This window comes from Corvus cornix, chromosome 2 (assembly GCF_000738735.6).
Source record: "Corvus cornix cornix isolate S_Up_H32 chromosome 2, ASM73873v5, whole genome shotgun sequence".
NCBI lineage: Eukaryota > Metazoa > Chordata > Aves > Passeriformes > Corvidae > Corvus > Corvus cornix.
Window position 1 is genome coordinate 93,259,694 of NC_046333.1, and position 12,144 is coordinate 93,271,837.

At 40.6% G+C, this 12,144-nt stretch overlaps 1 protein-coding gene across 6 annotated transcripts in view; it reads right to left on the reverse strand.

The window, feature by feature from the left end:
• The window catches only part of CARMIL1 (capping protein regulator and myosin 1 linker 1), a 193,704-nt gene that overhangs the window by 28,406 nt on the left and 153,154 nt on the right, over nucleotides 1-12,144 (reverse strand). The window lies entirely within an intron of this gene.

The window sequence follows — 12,144 nt, forward strand, 5'->3', positions numbered from 1 at the left end:
AAATGAGGTAAAAATCCTTTTTGGAAGTGCTATGCATTTTGTATTTCCAGAGGATAACCAGAGAGGTATGCATTCTCTCATTTGATCTATACTGGGACAAATTAAGGTCTCCTGACATTTGTTTCCAATATAAGGCACTCACCAATGGTGCCAATCTGCCACCTGCTGTCCCAATGTACTGTGTTTTTCCATTTTGCTGGCACCAGTAGCAAGAAAAAAAACGTAATTCTATTATTTCCTAGTCTGAAGGAAGATTCTGAATTAAAAATTGCCAGTTTGTTGTGGTGTGCAAGCAAGCAAGGAAAACAAAACAAAGCTTCTCTTGAGGGAATGAAAAAGGATGCAAGTCTGTTCTCCTGAGGTTTAATAAATAAACCTACACAAAAGCAACAGTATTTCTCCTTTCCATGAGGAGGTTTAGAGGCACAGACTTTCAAGCACTTTTGGCACAGGAGAAAGATGCTGTTTCATGACTAAAGCACAACCTTTTCTCTTCCCTTCAAAAATTATAAGAAAAAAAAGGAAGCAGCACAGCTGTCATAGGAAATGAAGCAATGCCATATCCCATCTCTTCTATGGCTCATGACCAATCATGCTCCTCCAGAATTTAGGGTTAGAAAAAACAATTATTAGCAGAGTGGTTTTGTTTTCAAGTTGAATGGGGACTGCTGCTATAACAACACTGCAGGTGTTAGCAGAGTGTGGCAGAAGTAGTCATGGTCTGGATTAAACATGCTGTCAAGAAAGTGCTGCATGTTCTTGCACACAGCTCCTCTCCTATATTTTCCTACTGTCCTCCTGGTTAGTTGCTTGTTTGTTGGGGTTCTGCCTCAAGGTTTTGGGTTTTTTTTGTCTTTATTTTCTTTTACCTTCAGAAACTTTGGCTTTATGCAAGAGTTCTTGGCTAGCAGTGATTCAGGCAAACCCCATCATTACTCTCATTTTTGTGTGCTAGCCATGCACACATACACTCAATCAATTTCCATGTCAGAATCTATGCTCTCTCTTCTCTTGCTCGTCTTCTACACTACCATTCACTACAGCTGCTCTGAAATTGCTGGAGAGACTGCAGAATCCATTGACAAACATCTTGAAAACTGAAACAATCTTAAAAAAGTGCTCCTGCACACTTGAAAAAAAAATCTGCAACACTGATTCTCTTTCAGACAGCATTCGTGGCAGTATTCCAGCATCTTCTGTGTATTTAATGCATAGGCAGGTAAGTTATTTATATTATATATGCAGCTGGAAATGTGATTAGGACCAAAGTGTGAAGTAACACACATAAATTGAAGCAATGCCAAGATTTGAGGGAGTTTACAGTCTATGGTCCTAATCCAACAAGGGCTTATGGAAACTCCTACCTTCCACACTTCAGTGGTCTCCCGACTACTGAGGCACTTAAAAGTTAAAAGGTGCTAAACAGCTTGTGGGTGGGGAGTAAGGAGGGAGAAAGAGGCGCACAGCAGGCAACAGGTTAGACAAGGGAGCACCATTAAGCAAAGCAAAGACCAAGGGACTTGCCTGAAGCCACCAAGGAATCTGGCTGCTCTGCATGGAACCGAATGCCAGTCTTCAGACCCCTGAAGCGCTACAGACCATGAGGCCTCTCAACCCTTCCCTTTGTTTCCTCTCAGCATAATTGCAAAATAAAGTGGTGTGCCTCCCAGTGTACCTGGGCCATTGCTGAAGATGAAACCCCAGCACACAACCAAAAATCCCAAGAAAAGTAAACCCAAACAAAATCAGAAATTGCATTAATTATAATGGAATTATAACAATGTGCCAGTGAGGTTTGAGACGTCAGAAAAAATATTTCAAAGGAATTTTACAGAACATATTTATCCAGTGCTATACCATTTCAGCTGTATGTATTCTGTGGGGTATGCCTTTTTAAGAGAGGCATAAGAAAACAAGGCATTTTATCACGAGTCCTCCTGTTTCTTTTGCCGTAAGAAATCCCAACCTGTAAAGCTGCCATGACACCAGTTCAGTCAATCAGCGTTTCCCACGCTTCTTCTAGTCTCCTAACTACCTTTGACAGAGTGTCACACATTAAAAAAAAATAAATCTTCAGGTATACTTTATAAAGCAGAGCAGCAAATTGATCGGTTCTGGATTTTGCACATGAAATCTTTGGACATGCGGGTACCTCACCACCTGTGTAGAAAACCTTAGAAACTAGACAGCTGCTATTGCTTACTTCAGCTACAGAAGATTTTATGATGTGATTTCCAGGGTGAAACCCTCCTCATGGCTTCAGAAAACCAGTGATGCACTTCCCACTAGCAGTGACAGTAACCTGAGCCACTGTCCTTAGAATCTCCCCCTCGAGTGCCATTGTCCTTGGAAAGTTAAATGCAATGCTAAAATCCATGACAGCTAATGGAGTATTTTCCAGTAGACAGGAGAGCAAAGGCCCTCACAGTCCTGAATGTAGGGACTATGCATTTTTACATCAACAGAGATCTAGTCCTTACCTTTATATTTCAGAGTTCTGTACTCTATATGGAAATATGATAGATAGAGAGAGAGAGAGTAAATAGTGTAAATAAATATGGCATACAAATAATCCATATGTGAGTTTCAGGAGCATGTTTGTTTATTTCCTTCCCTCCCTCAAGAGCTGAATTTCTAGAGAAGGAGCTGTGGTTCAGAATTAATTCAATTAGTCTCATCTAAACCACCCTGACCTTTAGAATTACTTTGTACAGAAACATTTTCTGAAAGAAAAGGAGTAGCACTGCAGTAAGATAAGCTCAGTAGATTTGCCCTTGAGCTTGTTATATTTTACTAGCCAAGAAACCTTTGCTTTTCTGCTTGCTGAGATGTGGCTCATGTACTCTGTGATATTTCATCAAGCACTTCAGTATTTTCTTTTAATTAATAATTCTGCACTTGCATCTTTCAAGTAATGTAAAATTCCTGCATATAAACATTCCTGCATATAAACAGTCAAAGCTTTCATTATGAAGAGTGAAAAAACAGACACGGGAATTAAACTGAGGGCTTCCTAAAACTATTAAACCCGATGTTTAATTCCATGTTCTGAATTAGTATCCTGCAAGGAATTCATGCCTGCAACTACCACCTCAAAAGAAAAAGCAATTCTCCATAGCATCAGTTCTGTTTTCTATTTGCTCATGAAGAGGTTAACATCTTCTACAGCACCTGGGCTTCAAGACGATCCAAGAGGATGGTTCCAACTACATTACTTTTGCTTTTATAGTTATTTTAGTTAAAAACTAAGTGCAGAATAGAGAGCTGCTGCAGGTCAGCTAGCACAAACTATCTTTAAGTCACCACAACCTGCTTGCCTGTTGCTGTTTATTACCTTCGGCTGGCAAATGCTGACTCAAAAATTACTTTGTTCATGACCTAATCTTCCATCCAGCAAGAATAAAAGGCCTTTAAACTCAGCAAACACAGAGGGGTGGACAGCTGTTCAAGATGTCCTTAGGCAATTCTTTAACAGCTATCACACGTATCAGGTGCCCTGGGCAAGAACATCACTAAAGCAACTCAGAGGCAATATACTCCTGAATGGGTGGTCAAGCCAGGACAAATGGGGCTTAGGGCAACTTGATCTAGCAAAGAGTGTCCCTGCCCACGGCAGGAACTTGGAATGAGGTGATCTTTAATCATCTCTTCCAACCCAAACCATTTGATACTTTTATGAATAAGAACTGTTGTACCTGCCTGCCCTACAGCTTCCCAGGACTGAGAACCAACACAACTTCTGCATCTCTCCTTCCTTCCAACAACCTGAAGTGAACAGCCACCAAAAGGATAAGCTGTCATCCAGACAAAAACAACCAGTCATCTTGTCATCGATGTCAGACCCTTTGTGGGCAGATGATGCATTGCTTGTGGTCCCATTTGATAGGGGAAATGCTACAGGGAGACTTACCACACTGAAGTCAGATACAGTTTACCCTGGAAGAGCAAGTGGACTCTATGCTCAGAATTTTGATGGGAAGTTTTACTCTTGAAAACCCAGGCACACTTGAGCTGTTGTTATTTTCTCATAGAAAATATTGCTTCAGACATCTCTCCAGCATGCACAAGAAATCTTTATACCCCTCGGACACTTCGAAATATACTTTATGAACTAAAGCATTAAAAAAACCCTCTCAAATGTCTGAATTATAAGTCCTGTCTATACTATATCAAGGTATCTTCCTACTGAAAACAGGAAATATCATGACAGGCAATGAGAAAATATTCTAAAATCCTGTATGAGAAACAGAAATACTTGGGTAGAGTATTTGAGTTTCTTCTCTAAAACAAACTGATAGAAAATGTCAATCATTATTTACCCAAGAGAGGATGGCAAAAATCAAAAGCTGATCTATGCAGTGATGAAACTAAAGTGTGACACATGATTTAAATAATGCTGCTTGGTCAGACAATCATGGGGCAGCACATGAGCCTAGGAGGGGCAGAAACACTTGAAAGGATTGGAAGATGCCTACCCTGCAAAGCAGGGCTGCTCACCCACAAGCATGGTATTAAGTGCTGATTGTATGTACACAAACTTCCCAGGAGTATCTAAATACCATGGCATTGGAAATGACTCATAGCTAAACCGTACAAGACAAAATGAGGTTCTGATCAGCTTTGATTGAAACTAGCCTGACTTTTCCATTGCTTTGTTTTTCTCTCTTGTTCTTTTCTTTTAGTTTTCTTTAATGCCTGCATACTTGAAGATCCTTTCACCTGTTTAAGTGCTTTTGGTTTTGGATTAGTATTCCAATCCTGCCACTACTAACCTCAAAAATTCACAGTAACTTGATCTAACATGAGATACAATCTCACTGCAGAGTTACATCCACCATTTTGTAATGAGGCTTTAGCTGACCTAAATAACATCCAAAGAAAATATGTTTACCTCTAAGTTCTCCTCTAGTCTAACAGAAAGATGTTTTGAGATAGATTTGTGAATAAGGCTGTGTGATACAGTTGTCAACAACAGCAGTGATGAGACTTGATAACTTGGAAGCTGTCTTCTAGCCTTTTGGCAGCATGTATGCTTGATTTTATTTATTTATTTATTTTGAAGTTCCTATTCTGGCAACCCAGCTCATCCTAACCTACTTTTCCTTGATGAAATACAGCCAAGTCTAATAGTACTGTGTTACTGCCTGCCCTAACACAGACTTTCTCTCTCCTCTTCCTGTGAGGAACTGTTCTTTATCCCTGCAATATGAAGTATCAGTTTTGCAGAGCAAAACATGGCACGCCTCATGCTCTTCTGGGTAAAGTGAGAACCATGAAGCACTCTTAGTGAGACAGACTCATGCATGTGCTATTTTAAGTAGGCTCTCCAGATTTCAGAGTAAACATGATTTCCCCAGACAACACAGATAAAGTACCTCATGCCAAGTTGTTCATCTGAGATGCCAGAAGAATCAAAAAGCAGCAGAAAGGACCATACAAAGTATACAGAAAACTCCTCAACCATTTGAGAAGGTCAATTTGCCAGATACTAACTGAATTGAGACACATCATGGCTGCAGAGAGATGTGTGCTACAGAAATAGCACTACCAGAGGTTATTCTCACGCTGCTTGCTGTTTTGCCTCTGCGAAAGGCTCCAGAGCAGAGATTTTGGCAAGAACTACTCCAAAGGAGCTCCTGCTGATCTACCATGGGAAATAACAAGAAAGTTCTTATAAGCAGAGGATGTGGGAAGATGATCCTGTATCTGTTTGTGCTGAACATCAACTGAGTCCCTGGCTCTGCTGGCAAAAGGGATCACATGAGTGTCCCCTGACCCAACCTGTGCAAAAGGGCTTTGCCCTCATAACCTGAAGCAGGTAAATGAGCTCTTGGGTGATCCCTTGGGTGATTCACCTGCTGGCTGAATGGGCAAGCAAATGCAGGTAGGGACAGTCACCTCTCCACCAAGTGGTGGTTAGGTGTCCATCACCAGGCTGTGACAGCCTGTGACCGGAGTGGTTGGCCAGGGGGTGGTGGCTGCTCCTTGGGGACTGGCTGGGCATCAGTCAGCAGGTGCTGAACAAATGCATCATGCATCACTTGTTTTGTATATTCTTTCATCATTATTACTATATCCCCCTTTCTTTTCTGCTCTATTAAATGTTTTTTTTCTCAAACCATGAGTTTTACTTTTTTTCTCATTCTGTCACACATCCCACTGCGGGGGAGTGAGAGTGGTGCTCAGCTGCCTGCCAGATTAAATCACAACAACTACACACCCTCCTCTCCACCCCCAACACAAATCTGGGTCTGCTAAGGCACCAATATTACGGGAAGACAAGTGCCTGGCACAGGTGACACCACCCAAACAGAATACCCAGCAGATGCATTCCACAATTCTTCCTATAACCTAAGCAGAAAGCAATCCCCAATTTTATAGTAACTTTTTTTTTCTTAAACAAGCATGCAGTGCTGTTATGCAGTTTATCAGATTCTTCATATTGTGCCAATAATGTACCCTAGATTATGAGAAACAGCTTTGAACTCTAAGAAATCTCAGCTGGTTTAAGAAAAACAAACTATGTATAAAGTATCCATCACCTCCTTCCATTTAGAGACCAAGAAAAGACATTGAAAGCCCGGTTTCTTTTAGAGTGTTTCAGCTGGGAACATGTATCCCCTCATAAGCCTGTACTCTGTAGTCTATACATGTAACAATAATAATTGAATAAACATGGATAAGGGCAGTGAGGATGCTGCAAAACTATATATAGAGGAACCCAGGAAAAGATAGGTAATAAATATTCACTATTAAAATTAATGTAGTCATAATGCTAATGAAGATAACGCCTAAATTGCAGATAAACAAGATATTCTGCAAAATGATCACACTGGCTCCCTTTGTATGGCGCTTTCTCAGCCACAGCACTGCATGTGTAGGGAAAGGCTTAAGGAGGACCCTGGCACTGTGCTTTGCTCCTCCTGGTGATATTTCCATAAACTGTCCTAGTTTGGGATGAGTCAGAAATATGACTGGACTCCCACTGAAGCAGATTTGCTCGCATGCCTCTGAGCCTTTTCAGAAGCCAAGAACACTCTCACATACCATAATGCCAGTTTCTAGCTTCCCACAGAGTGCTGTATTTACTGCACATCAAAGGCCCATTTCTGCTAATACATACAAGAGAGAAACTCAAGTGTCACAATCAATTTAATCCAGCATTCATCCAGGCTGCTGCCTTTGCCCTCATCCCTGTCTGCTTGTTTCTGCTACTCAGGATTTGTTTTGTGGACTCAGCCAGGGGACTAGTTGGTCTGTAAACTAACCTGGGAAAGAAATCCTCTGTTAAAAGCTTAATTGCCAGTTGAATCAATTCCCACACCCAGTTTGTTGTGAGGCTCTCTGAACACCAGCACAGGCATGACGGTGTGGGCAGGAAAGTGCGAACTGTGTATGGGGGAAAGTGGAAATGCTCATTCCAGCAAAAAAAAGATTTTTGCTGGATTAAGTCAGTCAGAGAGCTGGAGCTTTATTTATAGTGCAGGAGAACATATGGAGTCCGACAGGAAATGGGGTTTTATTGCAGTAGGTGTTCAGTCTTTCATCCAAAAAGCTGACTCTCTAGGCCTGAGACAATTCTGTTGCAGGTAAATAGAGAGCAGCAAGAATCACATGTGGTAGTAAATCAGGGCATACCAGAGAATCTCTGCTTTGGTTTTTCTTCCTACAGCATTAGTGCACATGTTCCTGAGTCTGTACCGTGATCTCCTCCTTCTGCCAGTAAAAGCGACTCAAGAGGTTTCTGTTGTTTTAATTCAAGCTTGCTGTTGATAGGAGGGAGGGCAGGGGTTGGGGGTGGGTCAGGGGAGAAAAGCACTCAGGTGGTGCTTTATGAGTTTGAGGTGGTTTTTTAGTTCGTTTGGGTTTTTTAATAATTTTATTTTTGGTGAGTGCCATTTCTTACTTTTCCCTGAAAACACTGAGGTCCATACACTCCTTGTCCTTCAGAACACACAAGGTCATAAGTCTTCACCTGAATACAGGATTCATCTGCTAAATCTCTGACAATGGCTAGCCAGGAAAAACATACACCACCAATCTACAAGTGTTCTGCTATTTCTGCAAATTTTCATCTCTACTCTACAGGTGAAATCTATTGTTCAATAAAGAACTTCAATATATTGCTCATGAGGTTTGTTTTTTTAAAATCTTCCTCCATTAAAATCACAGAACAATTTCTGTGATTCAAATTAGAAATAAATGAGAAATGGCTAAGACTCAATATTCATCACTTTCCTATCAGCCGCTAGCATTTTTTCAAACACAATTTACCATCCAAGTGTTTCAATCTTACACTGAAATGCTTTAAAGAAGAGTTATAGGCAAACTTCTGGATTACAACCTACAATTCCTTTACATGTTTCGAACAACTTCCTGCCATACCTCTTCATAATAGAAATAACCTCTGCTTTGCTCTAAAAACAATACTTATCCTGGCTGTATGCTCATTACTACCTATAGTAATAAAGTTATATTGCTGAAACAGATAATTTAAAAATGATGGGTACATGGATTTTTAGTAAAAGAGAAGCTATTTCTCTCAAAACATCTTTAAATAGTGGCTCAACTCTATTGAGCTCTATTTAGTATTCTAGAAGCCAAAATAACATTCAAACAGCTAAAAAAAAACTTTAGAAAATAACTGTTAAACACAAACTAACAAAGATGCTCCACTGTCTTTTAGTGGGGAATTGAGCATTATTTAGTCTCTCTTATTTAATGCACATGAAAGAATAAAGTACAACTAGAAGCATTATGCAAATTAAAATCAGTTAATATCTCCCTGCACGATTACACATACCAAGACACACGATATTCAGACTCAGTAAAAAAGGGTGCATTATTTAAAGTTAGTTTTAAAATGCATGCATGACTTGAATATGTGTCACATTCATCATATATGCAGAGAAAAATTTAGACAAACCATACTATTTTATGAAGTTAATTCATGATTGAGTCTAAGCTCTGAAAAGCAGGCCATGGTTTTTCCTTTCATCGGAGAAGAGCAAGTCATCTTCTGCATAGAGATTTTTCTTTCCATCTTACTTGCACGCAACTTTTATCTAATGACTTATTACCATCAATGCAGCTCTAATTAAATGTAGACAGCTAAGACAGCTGTAGATTAGGGAAGCATCAATTTACTGCAGTGCAGCTCAGGGAGATCAGAAACTCATGGATGCGTAATGTTCCAGCAATCACATCCTACGCTGGACCACTCAATTGCTCCCTATGTTCTTCACAACTCATTTAACAGATTGGCAAACTCTGGTATGACAAGTCTTTCACACTATGGGCTCTCAGGCCACTGTTAAAGGCTGGATGAGAAACTTACCCTAATCTGAAGCTAGTCAGTGTTAACTGCACAGTTTGGTATTTAGGAAATCCTAATTCATGCAACAGAAAATACTAGAAATAACATTTAAGAGTCTATTTTTCAGTGATGCATTTTGTGAGCCCATTTGTGATATTTCATTCTGCCTTGTCTGTGTTGTTTTTTCATATATAAATTTCTACTCTGTTAGGGAAATCCTCCATCCACAGCCACTCTGCACCCTGCTTCAGAATAGGTGGGCAGGCTCTGAAACAGTGCCTGTTTGTTCACTCTATCACCAGCAATAGAGGCTTCAGAAACCTACGCTGCCAGTCCAAGTGTTCCAAACTTTTCTGTATTTGGCTTTCAATCCATGTATAAAAACAAACAGCTCATAAACATTTTATGACCAACACATCCACCTCACTCACAGTCATTCATATAGCTTCAGTGATACACAATCTACCTGCAATCATAGTCAAATGTGAATCCAAATCCAGTTTTCCCCCACATTGTTCAAATACAGCTTCAAGGGAAGCTGGTAAATAACAACATGCTGCTGTATTGTTTACCCCAGCCAGAATACTGATCATAAATAGGCTTGCTGAAGAAAACAAGAACAAAGAATTGATGAAGATAATGGGGGTTTGCAAAACAAATCCTGTTTTGCAAATGGGAAACAGCTTCCCCCAAATGGTGGTCGAAGCTCAGTGCCTCTCCTTCATGACCAAAATCTTTTCTTCCCAAAACATCTTGACAGCCAGCTGGAGCAAGGCTGGGCTTAGAATAAGTGAGTATTCTCTGGCATCCCAGCAACACACTCAGCCTCATCCTACATTCCAAATTCTTTTGGCTATAGATTAGGCTCCCAAACAAGCTTAATACCAAGCTGCAATTCAAGGTGTCAGGTCTGAGGTTTGCAGAACACACAGCCAGATGCATCATCTAATCAAAAGGCTAAGATCTGCTTTGTCATCACACTTCATAATGCTTAGGGATTTCCAATGACCAAACAAGGCAGTGTCCTGGACCAATGCCACTTTGGAAGTAATATCTAAACAGCTATTTCTCATTTAAGATTAAAAAAATTCAAAAGAAATTAGGCTCCTAATTACAGTTCATAGAACCATATGCTTCTCTTTCTAGTTAAATCTCTCAGCAACATATCTGCACTGACCAGCTCACAAAGCGTTTACTGATGCCCCTTTCAGAGGTTCCTCATTTCCACATAAGTACCTGTGTGACACTTAAAAGCTGCCACAAATCAGGTGACTTTTATCAAGAGAATATCTGAAATCTGTAGAATTTGGAAAGTGCTGTCTTTGAAGTTACTAACTCCCCACATTCTAAAGGTGCTTTTAGTTGCAGGAAGCTCAGTGAGAACACTAGCTCAGTAATAATCCCGTAATTGCTCAGCCTTTTGGGGCTATGTCACTGTGTCAGTGTTAAGGTTCAACAAGGCCAACTGCTAAGTCCTGCGTATGGGTTGGGGCAATCCTAAGCACAAACACAGGCTGGGCAGAGACTGGATTGAGACCAGCCCTGGGGAGGACTTGAGGGTGTTTGTGGATGAGAAGATCAACAAGACCTGACAAAGTGCAGTCACAGCCCAGAAAGCCAACTGTATCCTGGACTGTATCAAAAGTAGCGTGGCCAGAGGGTGGGGATGGGGATTCTACCCCTCTGCTCCTATCTTTTGAGAACCCACCTGGAGTGCTGTGTCCAGCTCTGGGGCCCCCAATATAAGCATATGGACCTGCTGGAGTGAGTCCATGAAGGCCATGAAGATGACCAGAGGGCTGGAGCACCTCTCCTATGAAGACAGGCTGAGAGAGCTGGGGTTGTTCAGCCTGGAGAAGAGAAGGCTCCAGGGAGACCTTACAACAGTACCTAAAGGGGGCCTACAAAAAGGCAGGACTTTTTACAAGGGCATGTAGTGATAGAAAAAAGGAGAAATGGCTTCAACTGAAAGGTGGTGGATTTTGATAAGAATATTAGGAGGAAATTCTTTACTGTGAGTGTGATGAAGTACTGGAACAGGCTGCCCAGAGAAGTTGTGGATGCCCCATCCCTGGAAGTGTCCAAAGCCTGATTGGACGGTGCTCTGAGCAACCCAGTCTAATGGAAGACGTTCCTGCCCATAGAACCAACAGGATCTTTAATGTCCCTTCCAACGCAAACTATTCTATGAATTCATCTATTTATCTCCATATTTTTACAGCAGCAACCAACGTCATTTGCAGTCAGGATGCAAAAAACAGTTCCCAAATATGGATTACAGTTTTTAATAAATGGATCATTTAGCACTGACTAAGATTACTGTCTCATGTTTATTTGATGCTCATTCTCTTCAGAAATTAGATATTGAGGAGAATCTGGGTCACAAAGGTATTTGAATGTCTGTGCATAATGAAGGTGAAGAGAATGAAGACAGATATAAACACTTTTGGAGATAAGTACAGTTAGCATCTAATGCATTTTTAGAGAGTGTAAGCATCATCACATTTCCATTATTTTAATATGGCCAAAGTGAAAGATAACAGCAGAGTGATATGATGTTTTCATATAACCATGGTGATATGAGATAAAGACAGGAGCTATTTTTTACATTTCCAGTATTACTATCCTTAACAGGCTGCAAGAATAAATTTAAAGGCAGGGGGTGAGGTGTCAAAATGAGCCCTCAGCTTAGTTTTCTATATATGAAGCCAGCATGCAAAAATTAACTTACAGGTACAGTGTTCAGATGCCACATATTTTACTGGGATGTCTCTCCCATAGGAGCCAGGGCTCAAAATGATTACTGAATGTTGGCCATAGAAAGCTTT